General features: G+C 41.8%; 1 protein-coding gene across 7 annotated transcripts in view; it reads left to right on the top strand.

Moving 5' to 3' along the window:
• Positions 1 to 23994, top strand: part of EYA4 (EYA transcriptional coactivator and phosphatase 4) — an 818352-nt gene that overhangs the window by 166511 nt on the left and 627847 nt on the right. The gene's annotated exons all lie outside the window — the stretch shown is intronic.

The raw sequence follows: 23994 nt of genomic DNA on the forward strand, positions 1-23994 counted from the left end.
AGTTGTATTCACGACCAAGCATGATAACACTGGACTGGTGGAGGCCAGGAAAAGGAAGGCAATGATGAAGATGAACATGCTCTATAGATGTGTGAAGGCGTCATCGGGTTTCGGCTATCAAGGGATATTGATCCTATATAAACAATGTGTCTGCACATCTTTATTGTACGGACTGGATGCTATTTTTATGAAGGACTCTTTCTGGCTAAACATTCTGGAAGGTAGATTCTGGAGGACAATGCTGAAGTACCGGTTGAAATCATCCGCCTAGAACTGGGCCTTATGTCCATGGCATCTATGGCACGGAAAAGAAGAAACTTGCTATTTCTAAAGGCTCGTAAATCACCGATCCGTCACCTCAATTTATTGGGACGCCTACCTCTCTGTAGTAGTCACCTTGTCAGCCTTGTGCCTAGCAAGATTTGACACTACAGGGTGGAGTTCCCATTGGGACGATAACCTTCATGTCCTGTCCAAGAAATTAAGTGTCAAGATGGCCCAATGGGATTGGTGTGCTAACTATATGCATCTCTCTGCACTCAACAGTTTCTGCTCGGTTATCAACTCATGTCACACGGCATTATGACTGCCCAAGGTTATATCAAACAGTCTCCATCTGCTGAGCTGTGCAGGTTTGTTCTCCTGCTATGAATTGGCAAACTGCCCTTACTATCCTCTATCGGTTCTAAACTAGGCATTCCGAAAGAAAATAGAATCTGTCTATCATGTGGTACCATGGGTAAACTTGAGACTGCACATCCTGACTGAATGTAGTTAGCATGGCCCTTTAATAGTTCAGAAGCTTGGTCTTTTGTGTAAGATCTGGCTGCATTGTTTAAACTCCAAGCACAAAACCATGCACATAGCCCTATTTAACATCTGGAAGGCCATTCTAAGGCTGGGCAAAGCTGGAAATAATGCCCCAAGCACTAAGTAGCTTTTGTGATGACTGTGCCTGGTTTAAACTTTCTTATCCTTAACATTGCACTATTACTGCATTTTTGCACAATTTACCAGTCTCTGAATGGGTTTTTCCTATGCCTCAGTCATTAATGTGATTTCTTGGGCACTGGTGTCTGATTAATATCGGTACTTGAACATGCTAATGTAATGTATTGGATATGCATATCTAAAAACCTGCTGAACAATTGTATTTTTCTACGGAATAATTGTATTTTTTGACTCTCCTATTTATTATGTGTAATCAAATATGTCTGTAATTGTACTTGTTTTTATGATAAAGCTCGTTTGAGCTATAAACATAGCAAAACATTTATTATTATTTACAAGGGTTCATTTAGCTTATTTTTAACCTTGTACCAGTTCAAGTTATAAGGTAAAACCTATGACGCAACAATTAAAGGTGGCTCACCCGGAGCAGTTCTGCATCAGACTACCTCTACCCAGAGTAATGCCAGTAAGGATTTGCATGGGGGCCTATGGGAGGCTCCTCGATATTGAGCATTTTGGTATTAAGGTTGTGCTTGATACTGTATTTATGGCTAGTTATTACCCATCCTGGTCGTAGGAATCTTAAACAAATGCCCTAGGGATGCATTTGGCCTTTTGGTCTGTAGATTCCTTTGAATGCAAAAATGAAAGATGGGCAAGTATGACCCAAACATGGGGTAATTCTGCTAGAGAAAAAAAAAAACAACTCGTACGTTAGCCTTTACCAGAATAAGATGTTTAATAAATTAGAAGTACCTTGTAATGGCAAAACTGTAATGTAGGAGTCTGGTCATGATTTTTGGGAAAGCTGAGCGAATGCACTGTGAATCTACCAACATACCTCTTGAAGTCATCTATGCTAACTCGGGGCACCTCTATTGTCCGCTCTGCAAAACAGATATTGACCCAATTTTGAAACATTTATCAGAAGCAGACGGCACAAATGCAGATAAGGAGGAAACACGATTTCTGAATAACCTTAATCTTACAATAATAGATGAAAAAGTAACCAAATTACATTATTTTATCTAGTTGAATGAGGTGGAGGAAGCATTCAGTGGAATGCTTAATGGAATAATTGTAGGACTAGAGGCTTTGCTGTACAATTATTAAGACATGTGTTCAGTCTGGTTCTCTTGATGCTTCTGTAAGTATTCATGGAAAATGAACAACTAATAATGTTCCCCACCCACAGGCCAGTGCAAATTATAGTGATTTGCGAGGTCGAGAGACCAGAGAATGAGTACTCAAGCTATCAGCCAATATCTCAAATAAATGTTTAAACTAATTTATATGCCTGGGTATTGCAACACAACACAGCAAAGAGGACATGGATCCGAAAGAATCAAATGGATTTCATTAAAGGCATAGAAGGAATCGCCAACATTGGACTTTGGGAGCTGCAAATCATTGATGAGAAACGTGAGGATCCCACTTAGTAATCTCACAGACAGGCGACATGTGACAGGTTTTGCTGGGCCTTCCTTTAGACTCTGGACAACTGAGGATTTGGTGAGGGAAATATGCAGAATGCAGTACAGGCTTGTGTATAAGTTAATGGATGCCAATCAACTTTTTCTCAACTAGAATGAGGTACAAGGAAGGATGCTCCCAGTCACTGCTAGCTTATGCAGTAGCCACTAGATCAGGACGTTAGCCAGCAGCAGTGTGTGCAAATGGAAGAATACAAAGTAGCATTGTACACAGATAATATGCTAATATTTGCCTCCTACTTCTAATGGAAAATCCCTGCCCTTCTCTAGATGCAAGATGAATTCGGTATTATATGTAGGCATTATATTTCTTGCCTTAATCCAAAGATTGCTTTTGGCATCATCTGTAGACATGGCCATTGAGATGTGAGCCACTCAGTTTCAGTTTTTTAACATAAGTACACAGTCTACATACAAAAGCGAGAAATTCTTCTCGCCAATTGGTTGTTTTCTGAGCCTTACTGCATGGTAAGGCAAGCCACGCAACTGCGTGCACCTCGTGCCGGTGTGGCATTGTTCTTACCTCGCATTCCAACTCTGCCATTTTCTGCGATAACATGCATCGCTCCGTTACCTCACCCACTTGCAGTCTTTCCTTTTGAAAGCCAAAGGAATTTCAACAAAAACTAAACAGATAAAATCCATGGCGTTGGCAAACATGACTGCCTCTGTGTCCACATTGCTTCCTCCCAACGCGCCTGCCGAAATCACCTTCAACGTCACCGACTCGCTTTCAATGTTCCATAGCAAAGAAGCAATACACGCGGTCTAGTTATATTTCCACTAGCGCGTACTGCAACTACCGCGGTAATGTACAAACGAAATGAGTAAAAAAATACAAAAAAATTAGTATCCTGGGGCTTCCAACCCAGAAATACTAATGGCAATAAGCCCCGAGCTGGCAGGACATTAACGCATATGTTAATGACCGCCTGCTCGGGGCTTATTGCTTAAATAATCCCACGAAAAGACTGAAAGATAGTGGGAACACACCTCAAACCAATGGTGTAAGGAATGAATAACATGAGAAAGAGGTGGGAAATCCTTTTCTCCTACTAGAAATTCCAGATTGGGAAAAAAATCAGCACATTTAAGATTTTATGGTTGATGGAATGAAAGCACTTCTAGGTGTGATTAAAATGTTATTTGCTTATGGAAAAAAGAAGATTCACTTCCCAAGCCGAACAATCTACCACAAGGCAACCGTGACTCAGAAGGCTAGCCACTGGGGAAAGGGCAGTGCTTCAGAAAACCTTGGCATGACACTTACTATGATCCAGAATGAAGGACACCCACACACTGCTGCAAACCACAAACAAAATAGAGTTGGAATCTTATATTTGTGAAAAATAAGAATGGAAACCCACTACCATTCTATACAATGCAGAGCCCCTCATGCACAGGGTCGTAACAATCTTCCATGGCCAAAGAATAAAACAAAGCAGGCAGGCAAGGTGATGAATGCTAGGACTTGTGTAATGGCCTACAACTCTGAGTGAACTTTTCAAAGATTTTGGAGTGCAAACCTCAAGCATGATTGAGATCAAACATAATGTGGCAGAAGGAAAAAAGCAATTATCTCAAGAATAAACCTATATAATGGGGTTTGGTCAGTGACCAATACAAATGTAAGCCTCACAGATTTGCATGGCTCTTGATAGAGACAGCAACCTGAAACATGACTGTCTAGTTATACAAAGACATGTCTGAGCAGGAATTATAGGAGGACATGTGCCCACTTAAAAAATGGAAATAAGTAATCTCTGTCAGAGAATGGTAGGCCATAATAAATCTGAAGAGGTGTGCATGTGACCCCAACATAATATTTATGCAGCAAAGATACACATATGGGCACCAGAGAAATCTTTAACTGTGCGTGCTAAAATTGACAATCACTGCTGGTACTGTGTAGCAAAGTGCTGTAGTGGTACTGATGAAACAACAAAAAAGCACAACACAACCGGAACTGAGCGAGTGATGACAACCAGATGGAAAAATACTCTCTCCTACGCAGAAACAGAATACCACCTGTGTGCATGGAAAAATACTCTCTCCTGCTCGGTGCAAGAATACCACTAGTGAGCATCTCCAAGTGCATGTTTGTGCTTGCATTGAGGTTCAACTGCTTGCATTGGTGGTTTATACTCGAATTTGAGGGGAAATCATATGCAGGCTGGTGGTGCATTTTGGGTAGATGTTTTTTGCACCATCTGTTTCATGATTGTTTCTATACATGTTGGTTTGGGATTTAGCCATGGTGCTAGGTCGTTGTCATGCTTTTGGCGCTTTTTGGTCCGGTTGTGCAAGTTGGAGTTCTGGTTGGTTGAGTTCAGGTTTCACTGTGTTTATCCATGCAGCAGGGACATACAATCTTTTGTTAGTTTTGGCCATATTTTGCACCAATGTGGATGTTCGTGGTGTAAAGGTACACCATGATGTCAGTGGGTGAAGTGGTGAGGGTATCCATCTGGGTGTTCATCTTTGGCCCTGGTGTTTGTTCTGCTTTTGGGAAATAGTTTGTGGCCTTGGAGGTTCGTTTTTGATCATTTTTGCTTGATCTTTGGTTTGCGTGGGTGCAAATGCATTGTGGTTATCTGGGTTTTCATCATTCCTTCTTTTTTTTGTTTTTTTTGGGCATTATGGTGGTGGAGTGAGTAGAGTGTGTAGGTGGGCACTAGTGTTCCACATTTGGTGATTTGGTTGAGGTTCGTTTAGTGACTCCCAACAGGATTTGTGGTTGTTTGTGTACTTTGCAGGTGAGCTGGGCGGTGCTCAGGTGTGACATGTCTGAGGCTCTTGGGTGGCAGCCCAGAACAGGAGTTCAGAGGTTTCCCTGGTTGACAGGTTTGTTGGTGGTTTTTATTTGCTCAGAGGAGAGCAAAGCTGCGCCCAGGCGTGGCAGCCCAGAGCAGAAGCTGCTGTGCATTTTTGAGAATTTTTCAGGTTGTGTGATCCTGCCGGTTTTTTGGCACAGTGGGTATCTGTCCTTTGTCCATGTTGGTGGGCATCATGCTCTTGTCCTGTGTTTTGAAATGCTTTTGGGGGAGTGGAGTGTTTTTGATGATCTGGTGGATTTCGGGGATGCTCAATGGTGGTATTGTTGTTCTGCAAAGGAGAGTATTGTCCATGCTCACTGGTGGTATTCCCGTTCTGCGTAGGAATAGTTTTTCAATCCAGTTGTCAACACTCTCAGTTATGTTTGTGTTGTGGCATTTTGTTGGTCCGGGTTCTGGTCTGGGGTGGTCTACCTTTTTGTTTTTTCCTATGGCCCTGGCATGTTCCTTCTTTGTTGACCACTTTGTGGAAAGTGCTTTGGGGGGGGGGAGGTGAGTGTGGCGCTCATGTGACTTATGGTTGACTTATGGTTTAGCTTATGGTCACTGCTGCTGTTCGCCCTGTTTGTGTTGTGTGCTAATGGAGGGAGAAGTGTTATATCTTGGTGTCTGTGTAGGTGGGTGTGATGTCAGAGGTTCCATGCCTCGTGAAGTTTTTTGTTACCCCATGGTTCCAATAAGGATGCTTGGAAGCCAGTTATTCAGTTATAGAGAAGGAGCTGGTTGGAAGGGTGTGGGGGTCCATTGTCTGTTACTTTGTGTCTTATTGTGCCTGCACATTTCAGGAAAAGAAATTGAAATTTGCACAAAAAAAAGAATTGTTGTGTAAATACCAGCGCTTCCACCTCGCACTACTTGACAGTGTCTGTAGCATCCTGCTGCCTGCTGCACCACGAAATGTGGAGCATATTTGATGCCTGCAAACCTTGGCACCATGCAGTGTTTTCAACATGGCTGCCCGGGCCTCATTTCCATCTGAGGAAGCGTGTGCAATCCTGTCTTCCCCTATTTTTTGCTCTGGCATTGGCTGGGGAGCTCCTCTTCCTGACCAACGAAGGACCAGCAGGCTTTAGCCGGCCCCTCGCCAAAGGCCCACTCCTAAGGCCCCTGTCCGCTACCCGGGTCCTTCCTACACCCTGGAACCAGACCTTTCAATAATGGAGCCACCAAACATTTCTAACAACTCCAAACAACTTTGACGTTCACACATCCTTACCATGGTTTAGTTCCCTCCTTTCTGGACTTACTCCTAAGATCTTTGGAATTTCACTCACCCTCTCTACTTCACACATTGAATTGCATTGTTGTTTTACCCTTTGCTTGCATCTGATTAATCTGTGATGAATAATCCTGTATCTGAACCCAATTGTAAGGTTGAATCTTGCCGGTTTTGCTTTTGGTTTAAAAGTCAAATCTTGCTGCACTTTGTTAACTTGCTCTGCACTTTGCTTGTAACTGTTGCTTCTCTGTAACATGCCACTCCGGTGACTTTACTGCTCTTTGTTTGACCCCTACCTGCCTTCCCCCTGCTTCTCCCTCCTTTCCTCACTACCTCTCCCATGGCGGTTTCTGTTTCTCCTATCTTCTCAAACTGCTTCTCCATCGACTATCATTCCCTTCTCACTAAATCTGGTAGGACCTTCTCACTAAATCTGGTAGGAAGAAATTAAAAAAGGATATCCTGGCCTCCAACCCAGGTCTCCCCATCGCTGATACTTATTCCAGCACTTCCTCTAGACAGACACTTACCGACATCTTCGTTGTCGTTCCTTCACCAGATCTATGGACTCTTCATATGATCTCTGTTCTGTCTCCTCCTCTCCCATTAATGGTGGCACCCGCTGGGCAGTTCTCATGGCTTCCTTAGACTCCTCTAAAGTCATCATTAATGTCTACCTTAATTGCACCGTCATGGTCTAAGGCCCTCAAGCTAATCTCCTCCTCTTTGGCAGGCGTTTCATCACCTCATCAAAGTCCTTTTCTCATGGTCCCAAACACAGGGGTGGTTGGCACACAACTGCAGGGGTCCTTAGTGAGGTCCTGGGTACCGCTGTGGCTGTCATGGAGGCGGGTCTTGCTCCAGCAGCAGGTCCCTACTCAGGTTGCTGCGAGTCCCACTCAAGGGACACAATTGCACCTTGTTCTCAGGCTCCCAAACAAACGGAGGCTGGCACACAAATGCAGGGGTATTTCAACACAGGGAGGTCCTGGGTATCGCTGTGGCTAGCAGAGGGGCAGGTTTTATTCCAGCAGCCGGTTCACCCCCCATGGTCCCTGGGTATGGGTAGGGGGCAGAATTTGCCTCTGGTTTATGCAAGGGTGCAGAAGTAAGGCTCAGACACAGTACTTGTATATTTTTGAATAAATACTTATTAATAATAAGAGGGTTGGGAAAATGCTTTTCTATTCCTAAAGATAACAGGGGTTTCCCTGCCTCAAAGGAAAAATATGAAATTATCAGGAAGTTCAGAAATTAAAAAGTCTGTCACTGTCGCATCCACAAACTTACTACTGTCGCCAACACTAACAATATGAAATAACTGTTCAAGGTGGTCTTTTCCTAAAGTATAAAGTGTTTGTTGTGCTTTCAAACAGAATGGTTCCCAGTCTCACTGGTAATAATGATGCAAAATGTGTTCCAAAATATGCGACTCCAAAAGGTAGAGTTGTGCTCCTTTCCCAACTTCTTATTCTCTTAATTTGCTGGACCAAGCGTAGGATTCCTTTCTCTTATCAGTCTTAGGGTTCTTGGCCCTCTTATCCTTAACCTCTCATGTGAGTGTTGGTCCCAGACTCTCAATACATTACACAACTTGGTTTGCTTCCCTGCCAAGCAAGTGTTTCCTCTTGTGTTGTCTCTTTTCTTCTTTCATGGTCCCAGACCCTCTTGGCTTTAAACTTTGGCTTCACATATGGGTGTGAGTCCTAGACTTGCAAGGTTGCATTGTATCCATTCATTTCACTCGATTGCCAAGTACACAACTCTCTCCCTCATTTGCTTCAGGGTCCCAGAACCTCTTGCTTTTGGGTGCAGGTCCCAGACTCGCATGGTTGTGTTGTATCCATTTGGTTCACTTGCTTGCCAATTCTACAGCTGTCTCTCCTTCGTTTCAGGGTCCCAGACGCTCTTTCTTTTGAATCTCAGACCTTGTTTCTCTTGTGTTCAGGTCCCAGACTCGCACCTTTGTGCCATATACGCTCGGTTCACTCTCTCCTGCCAAGTATACAACTGTCTCTCCTTTGTTTCAGGGTCCCAGACACACTGTCGACAACTCGTGAGCTCACCCTGATGCTTCTCAGACCTCTCACAGCTACTAGGCAACCCACGTACGTTTTTGCTTCCTTCTTGGTGGAACTGATGGTTTTTTGGTAGCTGTATTCTTTCTGGAGTTTCCGGGTTTGTTTGGGTGTCCAGGGGAATCTGCAGCATCCCTGCAGACCGAGACTTCTCTCCGGTTGCACGTTCTGTCTCCTCCACGCTTCGCCTTGTGTACAGGCCTGTCTCTTGCTATTCCTATTCAGGGGATGGCGCGCCCTCCGTCACATCTCTCCGGCACGTTTGCTCGAGCCTGGACTACTTGGCTCCTCATTGTTGACATTATATATTAGTTTGCTTAACTTGATAGCAATAGCCCTATCCAGGGAGGGGCAGGAGGATTGGAAAAGGAGTGAATTGGCGAGATACTGCATTCTCTGGTGATGATTGTACCCAATCCCATATGGGGATTCCCCTCCCATGTGATCCACTCTTGGTGCACCATCCCCCAGGGGACTATTGTACTGTGGATGCACTGCCCAGCCCACTTGATAAGTTTCCCTGTAGGAAAGAAGGGACAACACCCTCCGATTCATCACACTTGGAAAACCCGCCTTCACCTCACAACTGGAGGACTCTGGAAAGGACTGCTCTCCAAAGGAAATATTTTTCAAGAGTTGGTGTCCAAAAGGTGATTCAAAGAAGTGGTGCGTTACCCCTTCTTTTAAAGGTAAAAGCCAGGTGATTGGACTGAAGCTAGCCTGCTTCAGTGGTCCAATCTCTGTTCTTAAAACAAGTGGACTTTGCCCTTCGGACATCTCACCCAAAGTGATTTTCTCTATAGGAAGTGAAGGGAACAGGAAGGCGAGAGAGAGAGGCAGAGAGAAACAAGATGGTGGAAGTCTTCCCAAGTTGTACAGAACTCTCGTGTCTTCACAAACCAGCCCCCTTCCCTTCTCACTGGGACTAAAGGCCTTTAGAAATGCATCACCATGGTCTAAGGCTACTTCCGTTGAATGAGCATGCTCCAGATATTTTGCTCTAGAACTCCAATCATCACTGGCTGGCATAGTCCTGATTATGGGCCATGATTGTCTAGGTCCAAAATATCTGGAAAGAGTCAAGTTTTAGAACAATGACATATACTTTAGGAAAGTAAATGCCTTAAGCTGAATTCATGTAGAGATGCTGAGACAAACATTAATTTAAATTTTACAATTGACATGCTTGCATTTTATCTTGCAAGAGCGCATCACACAGAAGCAATACCATGTATTTGTATAAAACAGATATTGAAAGTAATTCAAATCAGTGCCACCCGCATTGGTTTTCTTGTTTATGTTTGCAGTAGGTGATCACCCAACTGAGTTCTCATTATACATTATAATTGTGTGTCCAGAACTTACTGCAGAGATCTTCGTAGAGACCTTCATGTTCTGATGTACCAAGAGACAATTCAAATTTACTCATTATCTTTCATTCCAGTAAGAAGTACTGACAAAGAAAGTAAACCTCACAATACCTCCAATTATGGAACAGAAAAACCAACCGACTATAATTTACTTAAATGACTTACCACTGGTGGTGAATGCATTAGTAAAAGCCAGTCCTAATGAAGTAAGCAATCTTACTACCTCCAAAAATCGCATCTCTTGTAGCTGAATTTTATTTTATAATTTCATACTCTTAAATAGCAGCTGCAGTGTAAAGTGGGTGTAATGAATTCTCGCCAAATACTCAAGTTATTACTATGTCTATATATATATATATATATATATTTTTTTTTAAAAATGTATTTATAGTTACTAAGTAACTTTTTCAAAACAAGAACATTCTTTTTTTCTCATTTTTTTTTTCCTTTCAACATACAAAGAAACAGGAATATAGACAAGTGCAAACAATACTAACAAAGAAGTCTCAAGATTTCCATATAATTTCATATAACAATTACGTACACAATTTCATAAAATCCCTAAAAACTCAGATCTTATCATTCTAAAACGCCATATGGCTAATAATAATGTTAAGATTCGGTTTGCAGTACGCTCCAATAAAATACATATAAAAACACTCATCCAAACACAGCAATTTTCTTACCAACAGTACATACGAGTAACGGTTATCATTTCCATAACACACCCCAGTATGCTACTTTTAGGAATTGATACGATTCAAATGCGTTGCCAGACATTATATGGGCTATTTTGTATTGCTTTGACAGGGTTTTATAAACTCAGCACATTAATTAATATGGTGCCAGTGCGTTGCAAGTACATTATATGGCATTATTTCATATGGTTTTTAAAAGAATTTCATAGATTGCAACACATTTTTAGAAATCCTATTATTGCAATCTGTAACTTTACTCTTTCAACATATCTTGCCACAGAAGCTCCAAATCCACGCACTCAGTATTGGGTACATGGCAACTGAAATAGCTGATACGTTCCTTTCTTAATCCGTCACATTGGGTCAACAAGTGCACTAGTGTCTCGCAGTAATCCTTCTGTTTACAAAACGAATAACCCCTGACTTCACAATTTCTGATATCTTGTATTTCTCCCGTTCCCAAAACATTAAATCGAAATCTCATAAAGTATTGTCTCCATTCTCGATCCGGAAATTTAATTAGATATGATGCAGTTTCCCCCATCTTTTTGCTGACATTTACAATATGATTGTATAGGCAGGTTTTTCTAACCTCATGTACTGTAAGATTCCAGTCCCCATGTGACAGTAGTTTTTTTACTTTCATTGGGTTCCGAATTAACATATCTCTAGGCACACCCAATAGATCCAATACAGCATTAGCTTCCTCCATCATATCTCTGATATTTAGAAGTAGGAGCACCACTCCGGATGCCCTTCCCCATGATATCATACAATGTAGTTTCATTGCTGGTGATCATTTTCCTATAAAGGGACAATCTTCACCATTCTAAAACGCTCCTCAACGAGTGCAGGCCAAGTTCATACCGAATTGCCGGCAAGGGCACACATTTAGGCAGACACCTCACCATTGATTTTGCAATTTTAGCTTCTTATAGTGCCACCTCTGACCTGCACCATAATTCTAGGCCATGACTAAATTGGGCTACAATTCGACTTTTATACAGGCGAATACATGGCATTAACGAGAATTTTCCTTATTTTGAATCCATTTTTCTCACTTGTGCAGTCATTGTGCCGACCTTCGCATTCAGGAGGTTACGAAAATTCTCCTTTTTTTTGTCCCCGAATACAGGATACCCAAGGTATCTGATTGCTGTAATGGTGGGAAGTTTCTCATGGTTTAGAAACCATGAGAAGCCATTTTGTTTTTTCTTATGAGAAAGACGGACTATGACTGTTTTTGAGTGGTTTATTTTTAGCGTGTTTACAAAGATATAATCTTTAAAAGCTGATAAGAGACGCTGGAGTCCAGTGGGAGTATGTTCGTACAGGGTCACGTCGTCTGCATATGCAGTCCGTACAATCTTGGTATCCTCAATCTTTGGTGAGTTAACTAAAAGATGTTTAAAACTCTGCCCCATATCCGAGAAATACAGATTCAAAATGGTCGGTGTGTAAATACATCCTTGCCTTAGGCCATTTTTGACCCTAATCTCTCGAGATAGGACTCCCTCCACGTTAAGTCTCACCTGAAGTCTAGAATCTTCATGCATATTGTACAATATAGATAACAGAGGTGTTGGCATACCTACATTTTCAAGTTTGGACCACAAAATTGTTCTATCCACTAGATCAAAAGCAGCAGTGAGATCAATTGAAGCTATATAGATAGGTGGATTTCCTGGGGTCCACGCTGCATTTTGTTAGATGTTAATTAGAAGACCACCTGCGTCTGTACCTACATTTTTTCTAAACTCAAACTGATTGGGGGACAGAATCCCAAACTTGTCCATCCAACTCCAAATATGAACCAATATGAGACTTGCAAAAATTTTGGAGTCAACATCTAACAGAGCAATGGGTCCGTAGCTTGATGGAAGTGACCTATCCTTTTTATAAATGGGTACAATATACAACATTCTCTAACTTGAAGGGATAGTCTTTGTGAACAGAATGTCTTTAAATAAGAGGAATAACATTTTTGCCCATGTATTTACGTTTCCATTCATGACACTATTACAGAGCAGATTTGGGCCAGGGGCCCTCGAAGAGGAGCTTTTAACGATGATACATTCGATATCTTTCACATCAAATGGAATATCCCAAATTACATTTACCATTTGCAGTGAGGGATTCCAAGCCACCCCTGGAGCGGAATATAAAGTACCAAAATGTCCTTCCCATTTTTCGGAATTTACACAAACAGATTGGGCTTTCATTTGCGTTGTTCCTCCCTTATTTACTAATGCCCAAAATCTACGTGTGTTAGCATCACAAAGAGATACCAACATGTCTTCGGCATCTCCCTGATATAATTTTGCACGTAGGCACCTAGCTTTCCTCTTCCATCTGTTTTTTAACTGGGAGAATTCACTCCTATTCAACGCTTTTAGTGAGTTTTTATGATAAGTTAGGAATGTACGTATTTCACGATTACATTTGTTCTTTAGTGTTTTCATTTCCTCAGAGAATACGTGCTTGTGGGGTTCTTTCCTATTTGTATAATTTTTTTTTGTTTAATCTCGCTTTGCCTATAACAATGGATTCTATATAGCCCCCAAAGAAATTTTGTGCATATAACAATTTTTTTTGAGTGTACGTGCTATTGTCAAAATCTTCTTGAAAAAACATATGTTGTTTGTTTGATGTTGATGTTTGTTTTGTGCCATACAATTCGATTCTGTTGGGCATTTAGAGACAGTGGAATATCATAGCTAAATACATCCACCCTGTCCACCTCAGTTACTAATACCATTCTCAACATTTTGTGGTCACTCACAGATACATCCATTAATTTAAACTCATGTATGTTTTGAAATGTCTTCGTACACACAAAAATATAGTCAATAGTAGAGCTCCATTTGCCATTTGACCAGGTAGATTTGTCCGTTGAATTTTCCAGCAGATTATTTGCACATTGAAGCCCCTAGCCACCTATAAATTGTGCCCATTGCTGTCCCTGAAGGTGCTTACGTGAGTCTCCCCGCTCAATTCTAGTACGAGCAACCCTTCCTACATATTGTTCTTCTTCCACACAAATTTAAGAGTTAAAATCCCCACATATACCAATGTACAAATCATCATCTAAGTCCTGGCATTCCTGAATTAATGAATCAATAGACTCGATAAACTGCTTTAAATCACACTCTGGTTGCCAATATATATTTATAATTAGCAAATAAATTTGTGCACTCTTCCAACCCACATTTGAGTGAGGCTATACACCCTTTATTTATACTAAAATTCTTTATTGTTTCAAAGTTGGTATTATTCTTGATAGTAATAATCAGTCCCCCTGCCGGTCTCCCCTTTTTTCATAGCGGGCTCCTGAAAAATTGTAAAGCCATCTAGAAATATAGCGGCTGTTGCCGAGGTTTCTTGAATGCACAGAAAGGAATATTTCACGAGCTCTGAACAGGTGTTTACAGAGTAAGTTAAAGGACGGGACCCCCTAGAGTTCCATGATAGGAAATTTAGCTTCGCAATACTATAGGTGGAGTCTTTCAAACCTTTAATCTTGGCTATAGATTCTCTCAGGGATTGTGCCAATGTTCTAAACTCATTCATGTCTTTGAGCTGTTTCTCAATGTTTACGTTAAAACCTCCATTTGTTTGGTTATTCCCTTCTGACTTACTGGAATAACCTATCCAGTCCCCACCCTGTTGTGTTCCCGAACCTCGACTAAAATTTACAATATCGTAACCAAATCTTTGCATAGCCACTCCTTCTGCGAGTACAAGTTCATAAGTTGTTCTCGAATAGAACACAATCCTGATACAATCATATCTCGTCAGATGGATATAGTTTATGAGCTTAATATCCCCAGAGGAGATCAATGAGAGGCGAGGAATTTCGTTAAACAATTAGAGGATTCTGACTCGGTTTAGGGAGGGGGGACCTCCTATTGTTAATACAAAATTCAATGAGACACTAGGGTCATCCACCTATTTCGGTTCCCACCATTCTCTCCAGTTCTCTTGCCCGGCATCTTGATACCTAGGATCTTGTTCCTCAAGCTTAGGTTGCTTATCTGATTCCCACTCCCTACCACCACGGGTCTCAAACTTTACATCCCACCCTGGATTGATGTCCCTTCCTTTTTCATGAGCCTTCTCTAAATTCCATAGTTCAAATTTTTCTCTGATACGTTCGTCAAATTCCTTGTCCACCTGTTGTATTCGATTAATCGGTGGTCCTTCCCCTCTACCTTCCGTGCTCATCTCAGTGTTGCTGACCGAGGCCTTAATGGAGAGATATTCATGTTTTAAATTTGGCATATCGGTATTAGACCCATCTTCATGCGATCGATCATTTGGTCCCTGTAGTCTTCTTTACTTTGTGTGACAATTTCAGGAGGGTTCCTCCTTAATGCTTCCCCCAAGGTTTTGTGCTCTAAATGGAATATTGGAGCAGGGAGGGTTCGAGCAAGCTTGGATGACTGTTGAAGAATTTTGAGAAGTGCTTCCTGTACCAGTATTTTACATATCTTCACTGGGAATAACAGTTGAATCAATATCACTGACTTCCTTAATTTCAATCCCTCCCACGGTTCCGGTCCCCTCTTGCTCGGTAGGATTAGTGAGGGGGTCCGGACCCTTAGGGGCATCCTTATGTGTTGTCTTATCCATTCCTGTCTCCTGCACGTTTTCTATAACAGTCTTTTCTTTTGTTTTTGTGCTGAAAAACTGTTGGATACTCCTTACCACTTTACACCCTTCTGCTCCAGTATCATACGACTTTTTGAGATCTTCTTTTTTTTTTTTTAATTGTTTCTATTTTTTTATTTTTTGTTCAGTGGTAGCAATTTTCCCCTTTCATGGCTTCAGATAGGGTGTTTTGGGCTTCTCCGTATTCAGCATCATGGACCTTACATACAGTTTCTACTGTCTGTGTGGGAGTGCCCACTCTTCCCAGATCCTGTCTACCTGAGTCTTCCTTTTACATACAATGCCAACTTACTTTCTTCATTAAGTTGGGTAAAATCTAATGTACCACCCTCACCTGATAAACTACAAATATCTTTAATGTTCATATTTGTATTTTTTATTTTTAAGGAGGGTTGGTTTTGTGATTTCTTTGATGATCCTGAGTTGGCAATCCTTTCACTCTTAGCTCTTCTTTTAATAGCTCTTGCCCTCATTTTCTTTTCTCTACGTGAAATGACATGTACAAAGGGTTGATCTTCTCCCTGGTTGGGATCTAAGCCTTGTGTTTGTTTCAATGTCTGCTTCTCCATCACCTCCTCTTCTAAGACCCTCAATAGAATAGATGGACTGTCGGATTTAATTCCAATACTTAATTCTGAGGCATTAGTTTCTTTACTGTCTCTAATTTCATACTCCATTTCTCTCTGGTTTCCCACATTTTTTATTTTCTCCGAGTTGATCATAATCAACTTCTTCATTTCCTTCAATTCTTCAGTGGAGCTCTCTTGCACATTTTTGCTATGATGCTTATTCTGTATGACTTTGTCCCTCGTTTGGTATCCTATATTATGCCTCACCTTGGTTTCCTTATCTGGTTGTGGTAGGATATATTTTTTGTATATATTCGGAGCATGCACAAACCCTTCCACCTTACTTACTTTTTCCAAGCATTCTACCATCATGATTCGTAGTTCCTGAATCTCTCCGTGTGTCCTTTCATGCCCCTTATCCAGGAGATTGAGGATCCTGGTTAGGACCGGAAAGGATATATATTTTGGGTAACGTCTCGGTTTCTTTATCAGAGGTAGAATTTGTAACATTAAAGAGTCCCAGTTTTGTGCAGGCTATGTCAGAAGGCTTTCTCGATCAAAAGGTAGAATCTTATTAACTTTTACAAGCCGCTTCTCACTGTAAGCTATGCAACACTGGCTCGTCCTTTTAAAAAGTGACCATTGCAAATCTTTATAAAAAGGCGACTTCCTGTGTTGATTTTATCAGTTAACACTCAGCAGTGTGCAGCTCAAAGCTGCCAACTGACTTGAAGAGAGAAAATGGGACGTCCCCTTCCGCCGATTCTCATCCAGATCATGGCCCAGGACGTCACGACCCAAACACCCCCCAAGAGAAGAATTCAACCTGCTCACCACCGCCCCAGATGTCAAGATTCCCTGTAGCCACGCCCCACACGGCCTGGGAGTCTGCCCGTCAATGAAACCAGAGCAGGAACCTCAGAGAGAACCGACATCGACCATATTGATCAACTTGATTAGACAGCAACCACAAAATACCGCCATCATTAGAGATGCCATAACGACATAGCCAACAGGCAAGAACACACGTGCCAACAAGCACATTGGACACCCACACACCAACCCACACGAAGAACATACTCAGTGCTATGACATAGAGGAACACTTACACCCACACATGCATCGTTGTTATGTTTCACATAGGCCACCTACAGCACCGCAGAAACGCAAGATGCCAGAAGAGCTCTTGTACATGCTTGCAGACGCTTCCTCGCCACTAATACCATGAAGATGTAACCTTACATATTTACTAATGCGTATGACACACTGTCGCCCTTCGCGACCCCCATATTATGAACCATGTACCGCCACCCATAAGCCAGGCCAAGGTAGGCCGCAAAGCAAGAGTTCCCAGGCCGAAGCCTCTCGGACAAAACTGCAAGGCGCTGATCACGCAGAACGAGCTCCAACGAGAGGGCATAGCCAAGGCTGCAATGTTGCAATCTACATGGCGCGCTCCACTTGCCAAGGTTACACCTCCCACTGCTAGACGGTCCTCAGAGCCGAAATACAAATCAAATGCTCATATTTCTGCTCCAGCAACGGTCTCTTAACACGTGACCGAGCCAACCTGATACGATGCCAAGCCCTACGGGAAAGAGAAGCGCTGGGGTCTCACACCTGGGACACAGTTTACAACAATGAAGTGACAAATTGGACAACTACAGCGATGGGGAAAGACATGCACACCAACCAATGGTCAGACCTGTCCATTGTCCGCCACTGACACATAGGCATCCAAGACCTCTAAGACAAGTATGACTATCACCTGTGAGCCCGTCCCAGCTTGTTTCATGTAATAAACAGCAGTAACTCTTTGCTCTCGTGTATGCCTCATACTCTGTTGGGACACGGGAGGAGTTGGGGCCTCCCCAACCCCAGAGGTCCATGGACGTCCCTGCCGGCCCCCCAGGGAAATTACCCCGACAGACCTCTTGTGGCTTATGAGCCGGCTGGCTCTGACAGGAAATGCACCATTTCCTTGTTCTTGGATAAACTGGCAAACATACAAACGATTGCAGATGAAGTCCTGTCCCCCACGTGTTTGGTTACAACTGATAACATAACGGTGCACACAAAACGGAGCACACTAACAGTGCACGAGTTGTATGGGCAGTTAAGGCTGTCTTAAATTGTTCTGAGTTTCTTGACGCATGTCAGGAGAGAACTTAAAAGTACAGATGCCAGTCTCCTATTACTGGTGGGAGCATCTGAGAGATCGTGAATACACAAGCAGAGGAACAGGGGCGAGAGAAATGAAGGCCGAGCAGTCATGGGGCAGGAAGAAAGAGAACATACTGGTCTCCTTGGTTCAAAAGGGGGAAATTATATTGGGATGTGAGAGGAAACGGCATTCAACTTTTCCCATTTTAGAGACATTACTGAAATAAAGGCCTGCTTTGGAATTGTTTGGACCGGTTATATAGAGGAACCTTTGCAGTGAAGACCAGAGTCCTGTGCCTTTTTAATTGCAAAGAGCAAAGCGGTGTGTGAAAGGTGACAGTACTGGGATATTAAATTGTATGTATAAATGGAGCATTATTATCGAATGCAAAACTACAATAAGGACATTAAGTTGAGGCATTTTGACCAGAGACAATCAAGTGGATTCTAGTCTGCGTGGAAAGTTTCTGGCTATCCTAAAATGTAAGTGTAGTGACAAGTGCTTTGCAGCCACATAACCTAGTGACTTACTGAGTTCTATATTACAGATAGCTGCACATAAAAGGACTAGTTTTCCAGATGAGGAAGGTTTTGAATCAAAAACGACACTCCCTAAACTGCAAGAGTGCTCCATTTAAATCTCAATAAGAAAATACAATTCTTCATGAAATGGAAAAAAACGCCATTGCTAATGTTTAGTACATTGGTCTTTTTGTGTGTGCCTTCGAAACCAATCCCAGAACCCTTCAAATAACAATTGTAGTATAATAATGACACCGAGGAGGAGTGGAACACTTTTCTTCCTGTTTACGGACACATACAATTTGGCTGCGGATATTTCTACTAAATTGCAGAGAAAGGACTGAGTCAATGAACACAGCAGGATTTTCCAAATTCTGGCAGAAGTGGCTCAGAGCTTGGGAAACCTTGTTACTTGGATCCAAAGGGCTGAGGAGAACAGAAGACCTGGAGTCCAGTGCCTTGCCATCTAGAATAGGGCAGTGCCACCCACAAGGCTCCTGTTAAATGCATCGTAGTGGTTGATTCCTGTCCACAAGAGTTAAATGCAGTGACAAATATGCATGTGAATCCAGGCCCCACTGTGTATTGAAATATTGATTTCCCTAGCAAAAGAATTGTGGGTAGGAGTTGTCATTTCAATTCCCAGATAAAATAAAAAGGTAATTTTCTAGGCTTGTTTCAGAAAGCAAAGTGTCACCTGTAATCTTTGACTACATCATGCGATTTTATGGATTTGGAAAGGGACTAAAGTACCAGATGCTCTGTGTCAGACCTAGTCAAAGTAGAAGAGGATAATATTTTCCCAAATATGTAAAATATTGGGAGTGTGGTCTCCGTTAAAGAAATCCAATTTCAGGCACTTGCTAAGTGAAAAATCAAAGCCATCTTGAATTTCCCTTTCGTTTGTTCCCAATTTGAAAGCCCAAAGTAATCATTGAAATTCTCAGTCCTTGCACTCTGAATAGAAGCCATTTCTGGTCCAAATACTAAAATTGTCAATATAATTTTGACTTGCACAGATGTGTTAAATGTGTTGATTGCATTTCCCAATGGAACTACATGTCATTTTAAATGGGAAGTCAAAATATGCAAGACTTACTTCACACAGTAAATTAAAGGTGCCATTGATTAGAGTGTAATCCTTGGACCAGAATCACAAGTCCTTACCCAGTTTCCATGTGCAATATGATATATTTGCACGCAGGAAAGGGGTGCTCAGCCAATCAGGTGGCTGGAGCAGCGGGTGAGAATGCGCAATCCCGCCCAGTGTGCCAGCCACCCGAGGACCTTCCCCTGGTTGTGCTTCTTTCTTTCTTTTTCCATTGCGGGTAGGCACCAGCCTCTCCCTGTTGCCTCCCCACCCCCTGCACTTACCTGCAGGAACGGAGCATTGCACTCTGGTCCCGGAGCTCCTCCCATCTGGCTGATATACACATGTAAAAGGGACTTAGTCCCTTTTCCATACGGTGGTGGCCATCGTTTTTCTTTTTTCATCGGGAGATTGGCCGCGCTAGCAATGCGAATCTCCTGATGAAAAACTGTGAAAGGCATTCGCACGCCAGGGTGTGAGTGGCTTTCCTGCCCTGTTAAAGGCATGCATGGCATTTAACGGGTCACAGCCCAAGCTGAGGCCCGAGCGACGGGCCTGCCTTAGCTCAGGCTGGTGGGCCGTTAAAGGCCATGTCCACCCTCCTGAAAGGTCATGACAGGCATATTTTGCTGATAAATACATTTCATGATCTGATTTTTGCATTTCCTAATCTTTGAAGTGCATTTCACGTGATGTCAATTATTTTGTTTGTGAATTATAAATTAAATATCTGGGCATAGAATAGCCATTCAAATCTGATTTCAAATGTATGGATGCCTGTGTAAATATGCAAAGTAAACTTGATGTACTATATTTTGGTAAAACTCCTTAGTGAAACAATTAGTAGTCTATTTGCGGTTTAATTTCATTTTTATTGTGGACCGAATCCAATCGTGGTGTTTTGGTTGACCTCCCTAGCGTTCTGAGTTAGGGCACCACCAGCATTTTTACCTGTTTGATCTTGTTCAGAAAACAAAAATATTCTGACTGAAACAGCCTGTTTCCTGCCCATACTGCAGGATGTCTTATATTAGTGTCATTCTCGTGCCTAAATTCAAAACATTTGACGTCATATGTACATTTTCCCAATCTGCAGTAGTCCTGCAATGGCTGAAAATGATGACGAAGTGTTAAAACAGTGGTATTTTTACTTCAATGATACTTACCTCCGGCGGTAATGCCATACCACAATCTGTAATATGCAGACACAATGTTGCCAATCTCTACCACCTGCCAGAGTAATAATTCCAGTGGACCATTGATGTACCACTGGCAATAATTCTTACAAGGTAGAGGGGTGGCGGTATCTCAAAAAGCGATGGATTGCAAAATACGTGAAGTGTGTACCTTAGGGCATAATAAATATGGTGCACTTATTCAACTTCCTAATTGCTACGAAGCTGAATTGTGGTGTCCCCTTTGCCTAAATCCAACTAATGTTACTGTTGTCAAGCAATTGGCAACAATTTATTTTATTTTTCACAATGCTGTACTATAACAGCAGGGGTTTTTAAATTGTGAAATTCACTGCTGTGGTATTATGGCACGGGGAAAACATTTTTGTTTTCGTTGTCTTCCCCCTGTCTTCTGAGACCGGATTGATTGAAACGGGGGTTGTGCGTGGCCCAGTCAGCAAAGCCCATTGACTGTTGTCAGTGAAGGGGATGTGATTTTAACAGTTTGTCAAAACTAATGGGCAATAAAAGTCTGAAGGTCGTGCTCTACTGTATTTCAAATCTACAAAACTGTATATCAAATTACTTCAAGGCAGGGCTCAAGTCGAGGGTACACGGGTGGGGGACGGAGTCCACCCACTTTATTCAGAGGGTGAGCTCAGTCGCCGCACCTACATTGAGAAACATTGAATGACCTCTTTGAATTCATGAACTAAAGATGGCCTCAGGGATTTTCCACAGTCGTCAGGGTTTGTGGGCTGGAGACTTCACCACTACACTACATAACCTGATGAAAAATAACAGCCAACTAAAGGTGAAATGTCCCATTTCAGTACTGTAAGTTCTAAGGAAAATATTTGTATTGCTTCTTGGAGTTTAAAACATGTACACCTTTTAATGTTTTCAAATACACTATTAGAGGAAAATATCCTCCCTTGGTTTTGTGTGTGTGTTGATTTGATGAAAGGCAAATTCCATTCGTCCTGTGCAATTTGGGTGGTTATGCAAAGCCAATTTAATGAAATGTTCATATATCACATTGATATGCTAATTTCTGGCGACATCGCATCCAATTGCGTTTGTTGAGGAGTCCCTCCACTTTCATTTTTAGGACTTGACCCCTGCTTCAAGGTATTGGTGCAAACGTCTAAGGTATACCTATCTGCTCCTCACTTCTATACATTTTAAAGTATAAAAAAACCTGCTGCCTCAACTGCAGGTAAGAGGCTGCACTCATAGGGGGAAGTGTCCCAAATGCAGCTAATACTACGCAAATAAATCGTCACAATCTCATCAATTGGTTAAAGTTATGAATTGTAAATTAAAGGAATGGTTCGCCCAAAAAATGTTATTGCACAAAAAGATGGGCAATAATAAAACAAATAGATTGGCACTTTTTTTTAAGTCCCTATGTAAAATTCTGAGCAAATTAAGCTCAAAATTTACAAAAGGAAGCACATGGGGGCATCCATTTTGTGAAATCGATGCCCGCCAGTGTCTGCTTTTGCTTTTGCGGCACTAATGAAGGAAAAGCCAGCCAGCTGTAGTAAACAAAAGCTACCACTGGCTGGCTTTTCCTTCATTGGTGCCGCAAAAGCAAGCACAGGCGGGCATCGATTTCCCAAAATGGATGCCCCCATGTGCTTCCTTTTGTACATTTTGAGCTTCATTTGCTCAAAATTTTACATTGGCACTTTTTTTTTAAGTCCCTATCTATTTTTTTTATTATTGCCCATCTTTTTGAGCAATAAAAATGTTTGGGTGAACCATTCCTTTAACTAGATTCATTGTATCTTTCCCATGTATGTTTCACAAAAAGTAACTTAAATATTCTGTTGGGATAACAAGAAATATTTCAACAAAAATGTAATTGCATACATTAATAAACATTTACATAATTGTAAACAAAATATTTTGCAAACTATGCTTTTTTGCATAGCCAACATATAATAACAAAACAGTATATATTCAAATGTATACATTCTCAAAATGACAATTCCATTAATCCATGTTTGTGTCCTTCAATTACACTGAGTTTCGGGAGGTACCCTTCATGAGGAATGCAGACACAATTTTTCGAGATCATTTCTATAAATAATAGTTTGTCAGGCTCTGTTCTTGTCAGTGTGGGAGTTGTGCCTCTGACAACCTGTCAGTGATGAGACTACCACAATGGGGGCTGAGGGGGGGGGGGAACCATGCTAGGAGCAAGAGAGGTGGTGGAGGCAAAGGAGGTTGGAACTAGGTAATACGGAAGAGGCCATATGAGGAAGGTTGGTGGTGGAGAAGGGTTGCAGAACACAAGCTATCGACTGTTTGAATTTGGTGATGAGGTGGGATAGCAACGGGTTATTTGGGGGGAGGGCGAGGTTTTCCATTTTTAGGTTAGGGGAGGTTTGCTGGGCTGTTAGGTGCTAGGGGGAGGGAATCTGTGTACCCAAGGGAGATGGTTGGGCAGGCAGAGTATTAGATATTTTATTTTGGTGTGTGGGGGAAGATTTTTTAATGTTCTAATTAGTTCCCATTTTTCTCCTATCTTATACCATGTGGTCCTCGGGGGTCGTACACAGCATACAAATACCAAGTGTCTGCTATTTACTCTGAGGTACATTGCACCTACAGGTTCTGAGCGACATAACAGAGAAGTCCATCTTTGCCTTCATTGTCCATCAGATGTTAGTCGGAATCCTCCTTTGAATGTGTGTTAGATTTGATAGCTATCCATCTATGAATATGTATTTTTCAGTCCTTGTTTCAGCAATAGAATAACAAGAGCATACATGGAATATATACTGCCAATAGTTAGCGCTCTCCTTTTACAAAATGCCATTGAGTAGTATTATGACTTGAAACCGGGTTGATATCTCTCTGTTTTTAGACATTTCGTCAACAATCCTTAATTTAATTATTTGTATTATTGAATATAATACTGCAATTTAGTTTTCGCTCCAACACAGGAGACCTTTGTTTGATACATTTTAAGGGCCTAAAATGTCTTTTTTTTTAAAAAAAAAAACAGGCCGCACAACGCAAGCTCAGTCTTGGTTTTCACATCTGGTTTGCATTCTAGGTTATTTATTGTATTCCGTTTTTACAGTAATTTCCATGCTGGTGTTCTGCTATGCCACAGACATCTCGCACACAAAACCTAACCACAACTA

The sequence above is a fragment of the Ambystoma mexicanum genome, chromosome 4q (genome assembly GCF_040938575.1).
Source record: "Ambystoma mexicanum isolate Mex_15411 chromosome 4q, UKY_AmexF1_1, whole genome shotgun sequence".
NCBI classification, from domain to species: domain Eukaryota; kingdom Metazoa; phylum Chordata; class Amphibia; order Caudata; family Ambystomatidae; genus Ambystoma; species Ambystoma mexicanum.